Genomic DNA, 9,472 nt, shown 5'->3' on the forward strand with positions numbered 1-9,472 from the left:
TATGAAATGTTACTGGGTAGGCCTTGGTTTAGAATGGCTAAAGTTAAACAGGATTGGGGATTGAATGTGGTGGTTCTGACCAAGGGGAAAAAGAAGATTACTGTAACCATGCAGGGTAAGAGAAATATATCTCTTAAAGAAAAGCCATTGTTTGCACAGACAATTAATCTTGCTGAAGAAATAGAAGAGGCTAACCCAACAGTGGTACCACTATTTGATGTTGATGTAGAAAGAATATTGCAGCCTGTGGAATATCAGAATCAGGAAGAGTCTAAGTTCTTGCCAGGTCAAGAGATTGAAGGGACAGTATTCAGACAGTTGCTAGAACAGCAAACTGTGATTGCTACCAAGGAACAGATGGAACAAGAGCAAAAGGAGGCAGGAGAGATGGCTGTAAGGATTTATGACAAGAAGTATGGCACGTCCAGTCGGGTTAAAGAAGATGATCTTAAGGAATTGAATTTGGGTACAGATGCTGCACCAAGGATGGTGAAAGTAAGTGTGCAGGTGGAAGGACAATTTTTGGAGGATCTTTTGCAGTTGTTACAGGACTATATAGATGTCTTTGCTTGGGAATATTCTCAGGTCAAGGGTATAGATCCTGCATTACATCAGCATCGGATTAATTTAAGAACAGATGCAGTTCCAGTGGTACAGCAAAGGTATAGGATGAATCCGAATTTTGCATTACAGGTGAAGGAAGAAATAGATAAGCTGTTAGCAGTAGGGTTCCTTAAACCTGTGAGCCAGGTGACATGGTTATCTCCAATCATTGTGGTGCCTAAGAAAAATGGGAAGCTGAGAGTATGTGTTGATTATAGGAAACTCAATGCCGCAACCATAACAGATCCTTTTCCAATGCCATTTTGTGATGCAGTGTTAGATGCTGTAGCAGGTCACGAAATGTATAGCTTTCTGGATGGATTTTCAGGTTACAATCAGATTAGTGTTGCTGAGGAGGATCAGCATAAGACTGCTTTCATTACTGAGTTTGGTGCATATGATTTTACTGTCATGAGTTTTGGTTTGAAAAATGGACCACCATCCTTCAATTATGTGGCACATAAGGTTTTTGAGCCACACTTACAAGACTTCATGAGAGTATTTGTTGATGATTTCTCTGTTTTTGGTAAGAAGGACTTACATCTGATGCATCTAAAGTTGTGTTTGGAGAGGTGTAGGCAGTTCAGACTGGTCTTGAACCCTTTCAAGAGTGTGATTGCTGTGAAGAGTGGGATTTTGTTGGGTCATGTGATCTCACAGGAAGGCATGGCAATTGATGTGAAGAAGGTTGAGGCTATTCAAACAGCAAAGTCTCCTACTAATGTGAAGGAAGTAATGAGGTTTGTGGGTCAGATTAAATGGCATGCCAGGTACCTCAGATATTTAGCCAATATTTGTGCACCATTGACCCATTTAACTAAGAAGGATGTACCTTTTGTGTGGGCTGAGCCTCAAGAGAAGGCCTTTCAATTGTTGAAGAAGATGGTAGCCGTTGCACCAGTTTTGCAGCCACCAGATTGGACTCTACCTTTCCATGTTTTTGTTGATGCCTCAGATGTAGCAGTAGGGGCAATTCTGATGCAGGAGAAGGTGAAAGGATGGTACAGGCCAGTATTTTATGCCAGTAGGATATTATCATCTGCAGAAAGGAATTATGCTGTGACTGAAAGAGAAGCTTTGGGGATGGTATATTCCTTGAATAAATTCAGGCATTATTTGTTGGGGAACAGGGTAATCTTCCATGTGGATCACCAAGCCCTGCTGTATCTGATTAAGAAGCCATTGTTGACAGGAAGATTAGCCAGGTGGATGCTTTTGTTACAGGAGTTTGACTTTGTGATTGTCCACACTCCAGGAAAAGAGCATGCTATTGCTGATTATTTTAGCAGGTTGGAAACTGGAGAAGCACCAAGTGGGGTGGATGATGATCTACCAGATGCCCCATTGTTTGAGGTTCAGGCTGCTGAGTCGGATTCCTGGTATGATCAGTTTTTGACCTTTTTAACTGAGGGCTTTATGCCCGTAAAATTTACTCCAGATCAGAGAAGGAAGTTTGCTTTGAAGAGTAGACCATTCTTAGTGATTGCTGGAGCATTGTACAAAAAGGGAATTGACCAGGTGATCAGAAGATGTGTACCTGAGTATGAGCAGAAGGCAGTAATTCAGGAAGCACATTCCGGAACAGCAGGAGGACATTTCTCAGGGGATATTACTGGCAAGAAAATATTGCAGGCTGGTTTGTGGTGGCCTACAGTTTTGAAAGATGCCCATGACTATGCCAAGAGATGTGTGATTTGTCAAAAGCTTGGACAGCCAGATAATTCAGATAGGATATTAGATCATCCTATTTTGCCTTTGGAACCATTTCAGAAGTGGGGAATTGATTTTGTGGGACCTGTCAAGCCAACAACTCCAAGAGGTAACAGGTATATCCTTGTTGCTACTGATTATTGTACAAAATGGGCTGAGGCTGTAGCTCTGAAGGATAACAAGGCTGCAAGTGTGGCCAAGTTCTTGTATCACAACATCATGACCAGGTTTGGGTGTCCTGTAGAATTGGTCAGTGATAGGGGAACTCACTTTTTGAATGATGTAGTTTCTGAACTAACAAGAACTCATATGATTATGCACAAAAAGTCTACAGCTTATCATCCCCAGGCCAATGGACAAGCTGAGAGTACCAATAAGACATTGGTAAGGATCCTCAAGAAGATTGTGCAGGATAACCAGAAAGATTGGGACTTGAAGCTGGACTCTGCTTTGTGGTCTTATAGAACAGCTTTTAAAGTTACCACAGGGATGACACCATTCAGGTTGGTATATGGATTAGAAGCAGTTGTGCCTATGGAATTTGTGGTACCAAGTTTAAGAGTAACTGCTGAGAAAATGTCTCCAAGTTTGTCAGTGAAGTACAGGAGCAGGTATTTGATGCAGTTGGAGGAGGACAGATTAGTTAGTTCTTACATCACTGAGGTGATTCAAAGAAGAAGACAGGCTTGGGTGACTATGAATGTCAAATTTAAGGTGTTTCAGGTTGGTGATTGGGTGATGGTGTACAATTCCAGGTTGGGACCTCATCCTGGTAAGTTAACACTGAGATACAAAGGGCCTTATCAAATTGTTGAAGATCTGGGGCAAGGAACCTTTATTGTGGCTGATGTTTTTGGAACTAGGGTTGAGAAACCAATTAATGGGTTCAGGTTGAAAAAGTTTCAAGGCACACCACCACATTTGGATTGGGCAAGTTCAGCATTGATACAGGTAGCACAGGTGAAAATAGATCCAGAAGAAAGTCCGACAATACAGGGATGTGGGTCTGCATCGGATTCGGACTCAGTCGGATTTTGCTGGGTCGGATCTCAGATAGTCAGAGTTTTTGAAAATTTTCAAAACTTTGCATGGTGCCTTGATTTGAGTGGTGAGTGGACACTTACGGAGAATATCATTTCGAGGCAGCCGGAGGTTGATCGCACTTTTCGCGCGTACCAGAGTGTGCGAGGTCCTTTCTTTCTAGCATCCATGCAAGACCATTCACGCATTTTCTCTGCGCTCTCCTTGCACTCGCCCATCACCATGCCGAAAGCTAAGAGCTCTGCAGGCATGCAACCACCAGCGGAGGACGAGCAGCGGGATGTTCTGAAGAAGCGGCTTCGAAGGAAGGGAGCACCCATGAGAGTTGAGGTTAGCAGCTCGGAGGAAGAGGAGCGTGCGGCTGAAGAGGACGATGAGGTTCCTACACCGTTGTCTACCAGCAAACTCACACAGTCGCTGATGGATCCCTACACCGATTTCAAAGTTGAGCTTGACAAGGCAGCACCCGCGAATGCAACATGGTTGAAGCAGGTCGGTTTGCGGGAGTTTGCAGGCTTGCCATGGGATGACTGGAGAAATAATTTCTATGCTAAAAGTCAGGTGGAGATACTCCGCAAAACAAAAGGCGCAATTTCTGCCAAGGTGAGTCTTACTGTGGAAATGGTTGCCGAAGTATTTCAATTACCCTATGTTTCGGATACTGTCATTCCAAAATGTCGTGATGAAGTCTTGAAAAAGGAGTTTGGTCCCAGAGAAGGGGGTCGACAGTATTATATGTTAAGGAATGTTCATTATGCTAGGAGGGAACAGCTCAAATGGTATCTTGAAAGACTGTGCTCTATTATCAAATTTGATTACATGTCAAAGGAAAATTATGCACCATTGTCTTGGGCAGAAAAAGGAGAGGAGGTTAGTTGGGCACATTGGTTATATGACAAGCTTCATGGAGAAATATTTGGGTCGGATAAGAGAAAGACACAATCCAATAGCAGGTTGAGTGCTTATGTAGCTGCAATGTTTCAGTATGCACAGAAAGTGGAAGTGGGAGAGATTATGTTGCCAGATAAAGAAAAATACAGCAAAGTCGAGAAAGAACCACAGTCTGAGAAGGTTGTAGAGCAGAGGTCGGAATGTGATGAGTTGGAACCTGACAAGAAGGAGCTGTATCAGAGTATGCTTACAGTTGGGTACAGTCCGACAGAGGCCTTCAAGGTAATATATGGAGCTCCGAAAAAACCGTATGTTGAGGATGTAGAAGTGCAGCCTTTGATTGATGTATCAGGTTCACAAACACCCAAGATGTTGGGGAAGAGTTTCACACTGTCCAAGAAGAGGAAACTTGAATTGGGGGGAACCAAGTTAGTTGCAAAACTTGATTTTGGAGCACAGGTGGTGAATCAACCAGGGTGTGTAGTGAAGGATGTAAGTACTGCTCAGCAGTATTTGAAGGAACTTCAGTATTTCATCGAGAGTCAGCAGGAGAAGATTGAGCAGCAGCATCTTCTGAATGAGATAGTAACTTCAGATGATTACCAGGATAAAAGTGCACAGGTGAAGCAGCTTGAGGAGGAATTGAAGCAGACAAAGGAGATGCATATTGCTGAAAAGGCTCAGTTATTGGAACAACATGCATTGGAGATAGCTAAGGTTAAGATGTCTTTAGGAATTTTCAAGGAATGGACAGCAAAAATGGATGATAGGGTTACATCCGAGTTGGATACATTGGCTAAAGATAATGCAGAACTGAAGGTTGATAATGAAGTAATGCAATTGAGACTTCAGCCTTTACAGGTGTTGGAAAAACAGATGTTGATGAATGAAGAGTTGGATGTAAATGGAGTGCTGATGGCACAAGGGGATGTACAGATTCTGAAGCAACAAATGCATAGCACTATGCAGGATTCTTGGGGACTGATCAAGGAAAGGATGTCAACAATGATAAATTATCCCTATAAGGTTATGACAACAGGGTTTGTAACTCAGCATGAGGCAAGTTTGATAGCAGAGGTTGGACAGTTAAGGAAAGAACGTGAGTATTGGATTCAGCAGGTACAGGAACTGAAAGAGATGCAGAGTGTGAAGATTCAGAGTGATAGGACTGTGGAGGAAATCTTTCAGGACCTAGAAGTTCAGGTGGAAGTACCTATTATCAATTTAAGTGTGCAAACAGCAAGTCAGAGTGAGCAGCCAGTGGAGACTTCAGTGGAAGATAAATCAGCAGAAATGACTGAGGTTTTGAAGGAGGATCCAGTTGTTGAAGGGATGCAGGCTGAGCAGCAAAATGATGTAGTACCTGACATTTGAAGAAGCAGCATCAAATTTTGTCATGTGGCCAGTATTTTCTGATCAAGGGATTGTGAATTCAAGTCCGATTTCTTTGAAATCAACCACCGGGCTGTGCCATGTGTTGAACTATAGATAGAATACCTAATATTTACCTAATAGTTGCTCAGTCGGATATATGTATCTTTGCTCAGTCGGATTATTGCTTAGTCGGACTATTGCTCAGTCGGATTGTTGATCAGTCGGAGTTTGTTATGATCTGGATAGTCGGATATTATCTGTTAATGTCTTGTGACATTCTAGTTACAACTGTTTAAAACTGTCTGAAGTCGCCTATTTATAGGGGCTTTGTAGTCGTCTTTTTCAAGTAGTGAGTAGCAAGTACTAAGAGAAGAAGGAGAAGGCAATGTATGACTTATCTTGATCAGTCAGATATGGTATTTCAGTTTCATTCTGTTATTCTCTATCTTGTTTAGCAAATTCTTACTCAATTTGTGTTCTCTATGCTCAGTTTATGTTTAGCCTGATATGGAAATTGAAGCTAGTGTTACCCAATGGAGGTGTTTTTGCTGTGTCAGTAGTGTTTAGTCGTGTTGTGTTTATGGACCCTAAACAGGAATATCCAATAAACACACATTTTTCAGCTTTCGGATCCAGCTTAGTTCTCAGCTCATCTGGCACATGCACATATGCAATGCATCCAAAAACTTTCAGATGAGACAAATCTGGTTTTCTGCCAGTAAACCTCTCCTCTGGAGTTACATCATGTATGGCTGCAGTTGGAGTCTTGTTCATGATGTATACTGCTGTAGAAACAGCCTCAGCCCAATAGCAATGCGGCATATTCTTCTCTTCCATCAATGCTCGCGCAATCTCAGCAATGTGCCTGTTTTTCCGCTCAGCAACTCCATTTTGCTGCGGAGTGTATCTGCATGTAAACTGTCTCCGAATACCATTCTTCTTCAAAAATTCAGAGAACTCATTGGAGAAGTACTCTCCCCCTCCATCTGACCTTAGGCACTTTACATATTTCCTTGTTTGGTTTTCAACCAAAACTCTGAAATTCTGAAAGTGAGTGAACACCTCACTCTTCTCCTTCATGAAATATACCCACCCTTTTCTTGTGTGGTCATCAATGAAAGTGACATAGTACCTGCAGCCTCCCATAGACACGGTCTTCGTAGGACCCCATACATCTGAATGCACAACATCTAGTGCATTTCTGCTCACATATCTGTTACGTGGAAACACATGCTTTGTTTGCTTCCCAAATTGGCATGCTTCACATATTTTCTGCATACCTTCCACTTTAAATTTTGGCAGCCCTGTCACAATTCCTTTTGTCTGCATAGACTTCAATCTCTGCACATTTACATGTCCAATTCTTTTATGCCATATGTCTGTGTCTGCAACAACTCCTGAACCATTTGCAAACATCGCAGCACTCATCTCAGGCATGTCTACTTCCAACGTAAACATTCTGCCCACTCTGTTGCCTTTTGCAACCAACCTACACTTGTCTTTGAAATCTTCAACATAACACCCATCAGGGTTAAACCGAACCTGCAAACCTTGCTCAATCATCTGGCCAACTGAAACCAGATTCTTTGTTATGTTCGGTACATGAAGTACATCTGCAAGGTACTTCACTTTGCCATCCTGCATAGACAATGGCACATCTCCAACGTGGGCAATTGGATGAGCAGTGTCATTCCCTGTTTCCACAAAACCTGGTCTTTCCGGGTTTTTCATCTCCTTGAACCACTCCCCATGACTCGTCATGTGGTTCGAAGCGCCTGAATCCACATACCAAACATTATCTTTTTGTGCTGCATCGACATTTTCAGACATGGCATTCACGACATGCTGCATAACAAACAACCTCTCATTATCCTCATTATTTCTGCTTGAGGATGCATAGTTGTTTTGCTGCACTTTCCCATTTTGCATGTCAGCCTGCTTTTTATAACATTCTGACTGCACATGTCCAGGCTTACCACAATAATAGCATTCACGTGCATCATTATATTGCCTTTGCCAATTTCCACGGCCTCTTTGACTCCCCCTGCCTCTGAATTTGCCTCTTCCACCTGCGTGTTGTTGTTGTTGTTGTTGATTCTGGGACTGTTGTTGTTGCTGCTGCTGCTGGCCATAATTCTGATTACCTGTTCGGCCACCTCCTTGACCGCGTCCACGGCCTCCTCTACCTCGTCCTCTTCCTGAACTCGTGTAGAAGGCCTGTTGCTCTGAAATGTTTTTGTTTTGTGAAGACTGTTGGTCTTCACCCAAGTTCTTCTCTTCAATAATCAGCATAGACACCAAATCTGTAAAGTTGGGAATGTTTTCCTGAGTCTGAATAGACGTCTTAAACGCCTTGTATTGTGGCCCGAGACCACGTAGACAGACTTCCACCTTGTCATCATCATCTACTGACACACCAATAGATGCAAGGGATTCCACAATACCCTTTATCTTCAATGCATAGTCATTCACAGACATGCTCTTTTTCTCCACAGTATGAAGTTCATTCTTCAACTGTATCTTACGTGCCTTGGTATTTGTTTCATAGAGCTTTACCAAGGTGTCCCATGCCTCCTTGGGGGACTTGGCATCCTGAATGTGCCCAATCATGGTGTCCTATATACTAATGGAAAGCCAATACATAACCTTTCTGGCTCCTTGGTTCCAGTCTTTAAACTCTTTCACATCTGCAGCAGTAGGATTTATGTCCGGTATCTCCGGTGCCTCTTCATGTTCACCTTCTATGTAGTCCCAATAGCCTTTTCCCATCAGGAAATTAGTCAACCTGAACCTCCAAGCATGGAAGTTATTCTTATCCAGCTTCTCAGCCACAATCTGTGTTATGCCATCATTAGACATCTTGCCAAACACACAATTTTACCAGAAACTGCACTCTGGTTTTTCCTGCACAACTGCTGTATTTTCTGCACAGCGGTACTGCAGTCCACTCAAATGTCACAACCAGTGACCTCAATGTGCATACATACACCCAATGGCAACTGTAGACCTCTTTGCAGCACCCACAGTGTCTACACAGTCAATCTGTCTTCCTGCAGTTCTTAAAACAGAGTTCTGCAGAGAATCGATGACTTACCCGCAGTGCTCGAAATCGCCTGCTTTCTGAAAAACGGAGGTCCAGACGCGCCCGAATCGCGTTTTCGGCCCGAAAATTTTAGTCCGAAGGACTGTATAGTTGCCCTGTAGCTTTACTCCCGCGAAGAAAGCTCCTCAATCAGAGACCGTTTGCCGGTGCCTCTCGTAGAGCTCCCGACAAGGGTGTAGTCACCAACACAATAGGGAAGAGTAGTTGAAGCTCTTACCCTCGTACCGCTTCCTGTGGTTCTCTTACTTGCAGCTCAGCCCTTAGCACGAACCAGGCTCTGATACCATGAAAAGATGCAGGGGGGAAGAGAGCTTGAGCTCTTGCAAGCACACACACACACTCACAAAACCCTAATAGAGAACACACAAGGTGAGAGGCTGAAAATCTTCTTCTTCTCTACTCAACACTCAACACACCATATACAAGATAAGAGTACACGCAATATGAAAGGTACTCAACCAATACATACACGGGTTCTCTATAGTGTGAACCCGACTAAATGAGCTGGCGCTATAACTATGCCAGTCTCTAGAGTGGCTGTCACACAGCCTGTCATCCCACTGGCCGCATATCTCCCATGATCTCACCAACCATGCCAGTGGTGTAAGTGTGGGGCCTATCCCCTAGGCAGGTCATCAGTGTCCACCGCCTCACTAGACGAGCTCGATATCTCAACAGAGGAGAGATAAAAATATCTCAATTTTTGAAGATTTAAAACTCAATTGCACATGTGAAGTACGTGCCTCATTC

The sequence above is a fragment of the Cibotium barometz genome, chromosome 2 (assembly GCF_041138505.1).
Source record: "Cibotium barometz isolate CiBa-2024 chromosome 2, ASM4113850v1, whole genome shotgun sequence".
Taxonomy (NCBI): Eukaryota; Viridiplantae; Streptophyta; class Polypodiopsida; order Cyatheales; family Cibotiaceae; genus Cibotium; species Cibotium barometz.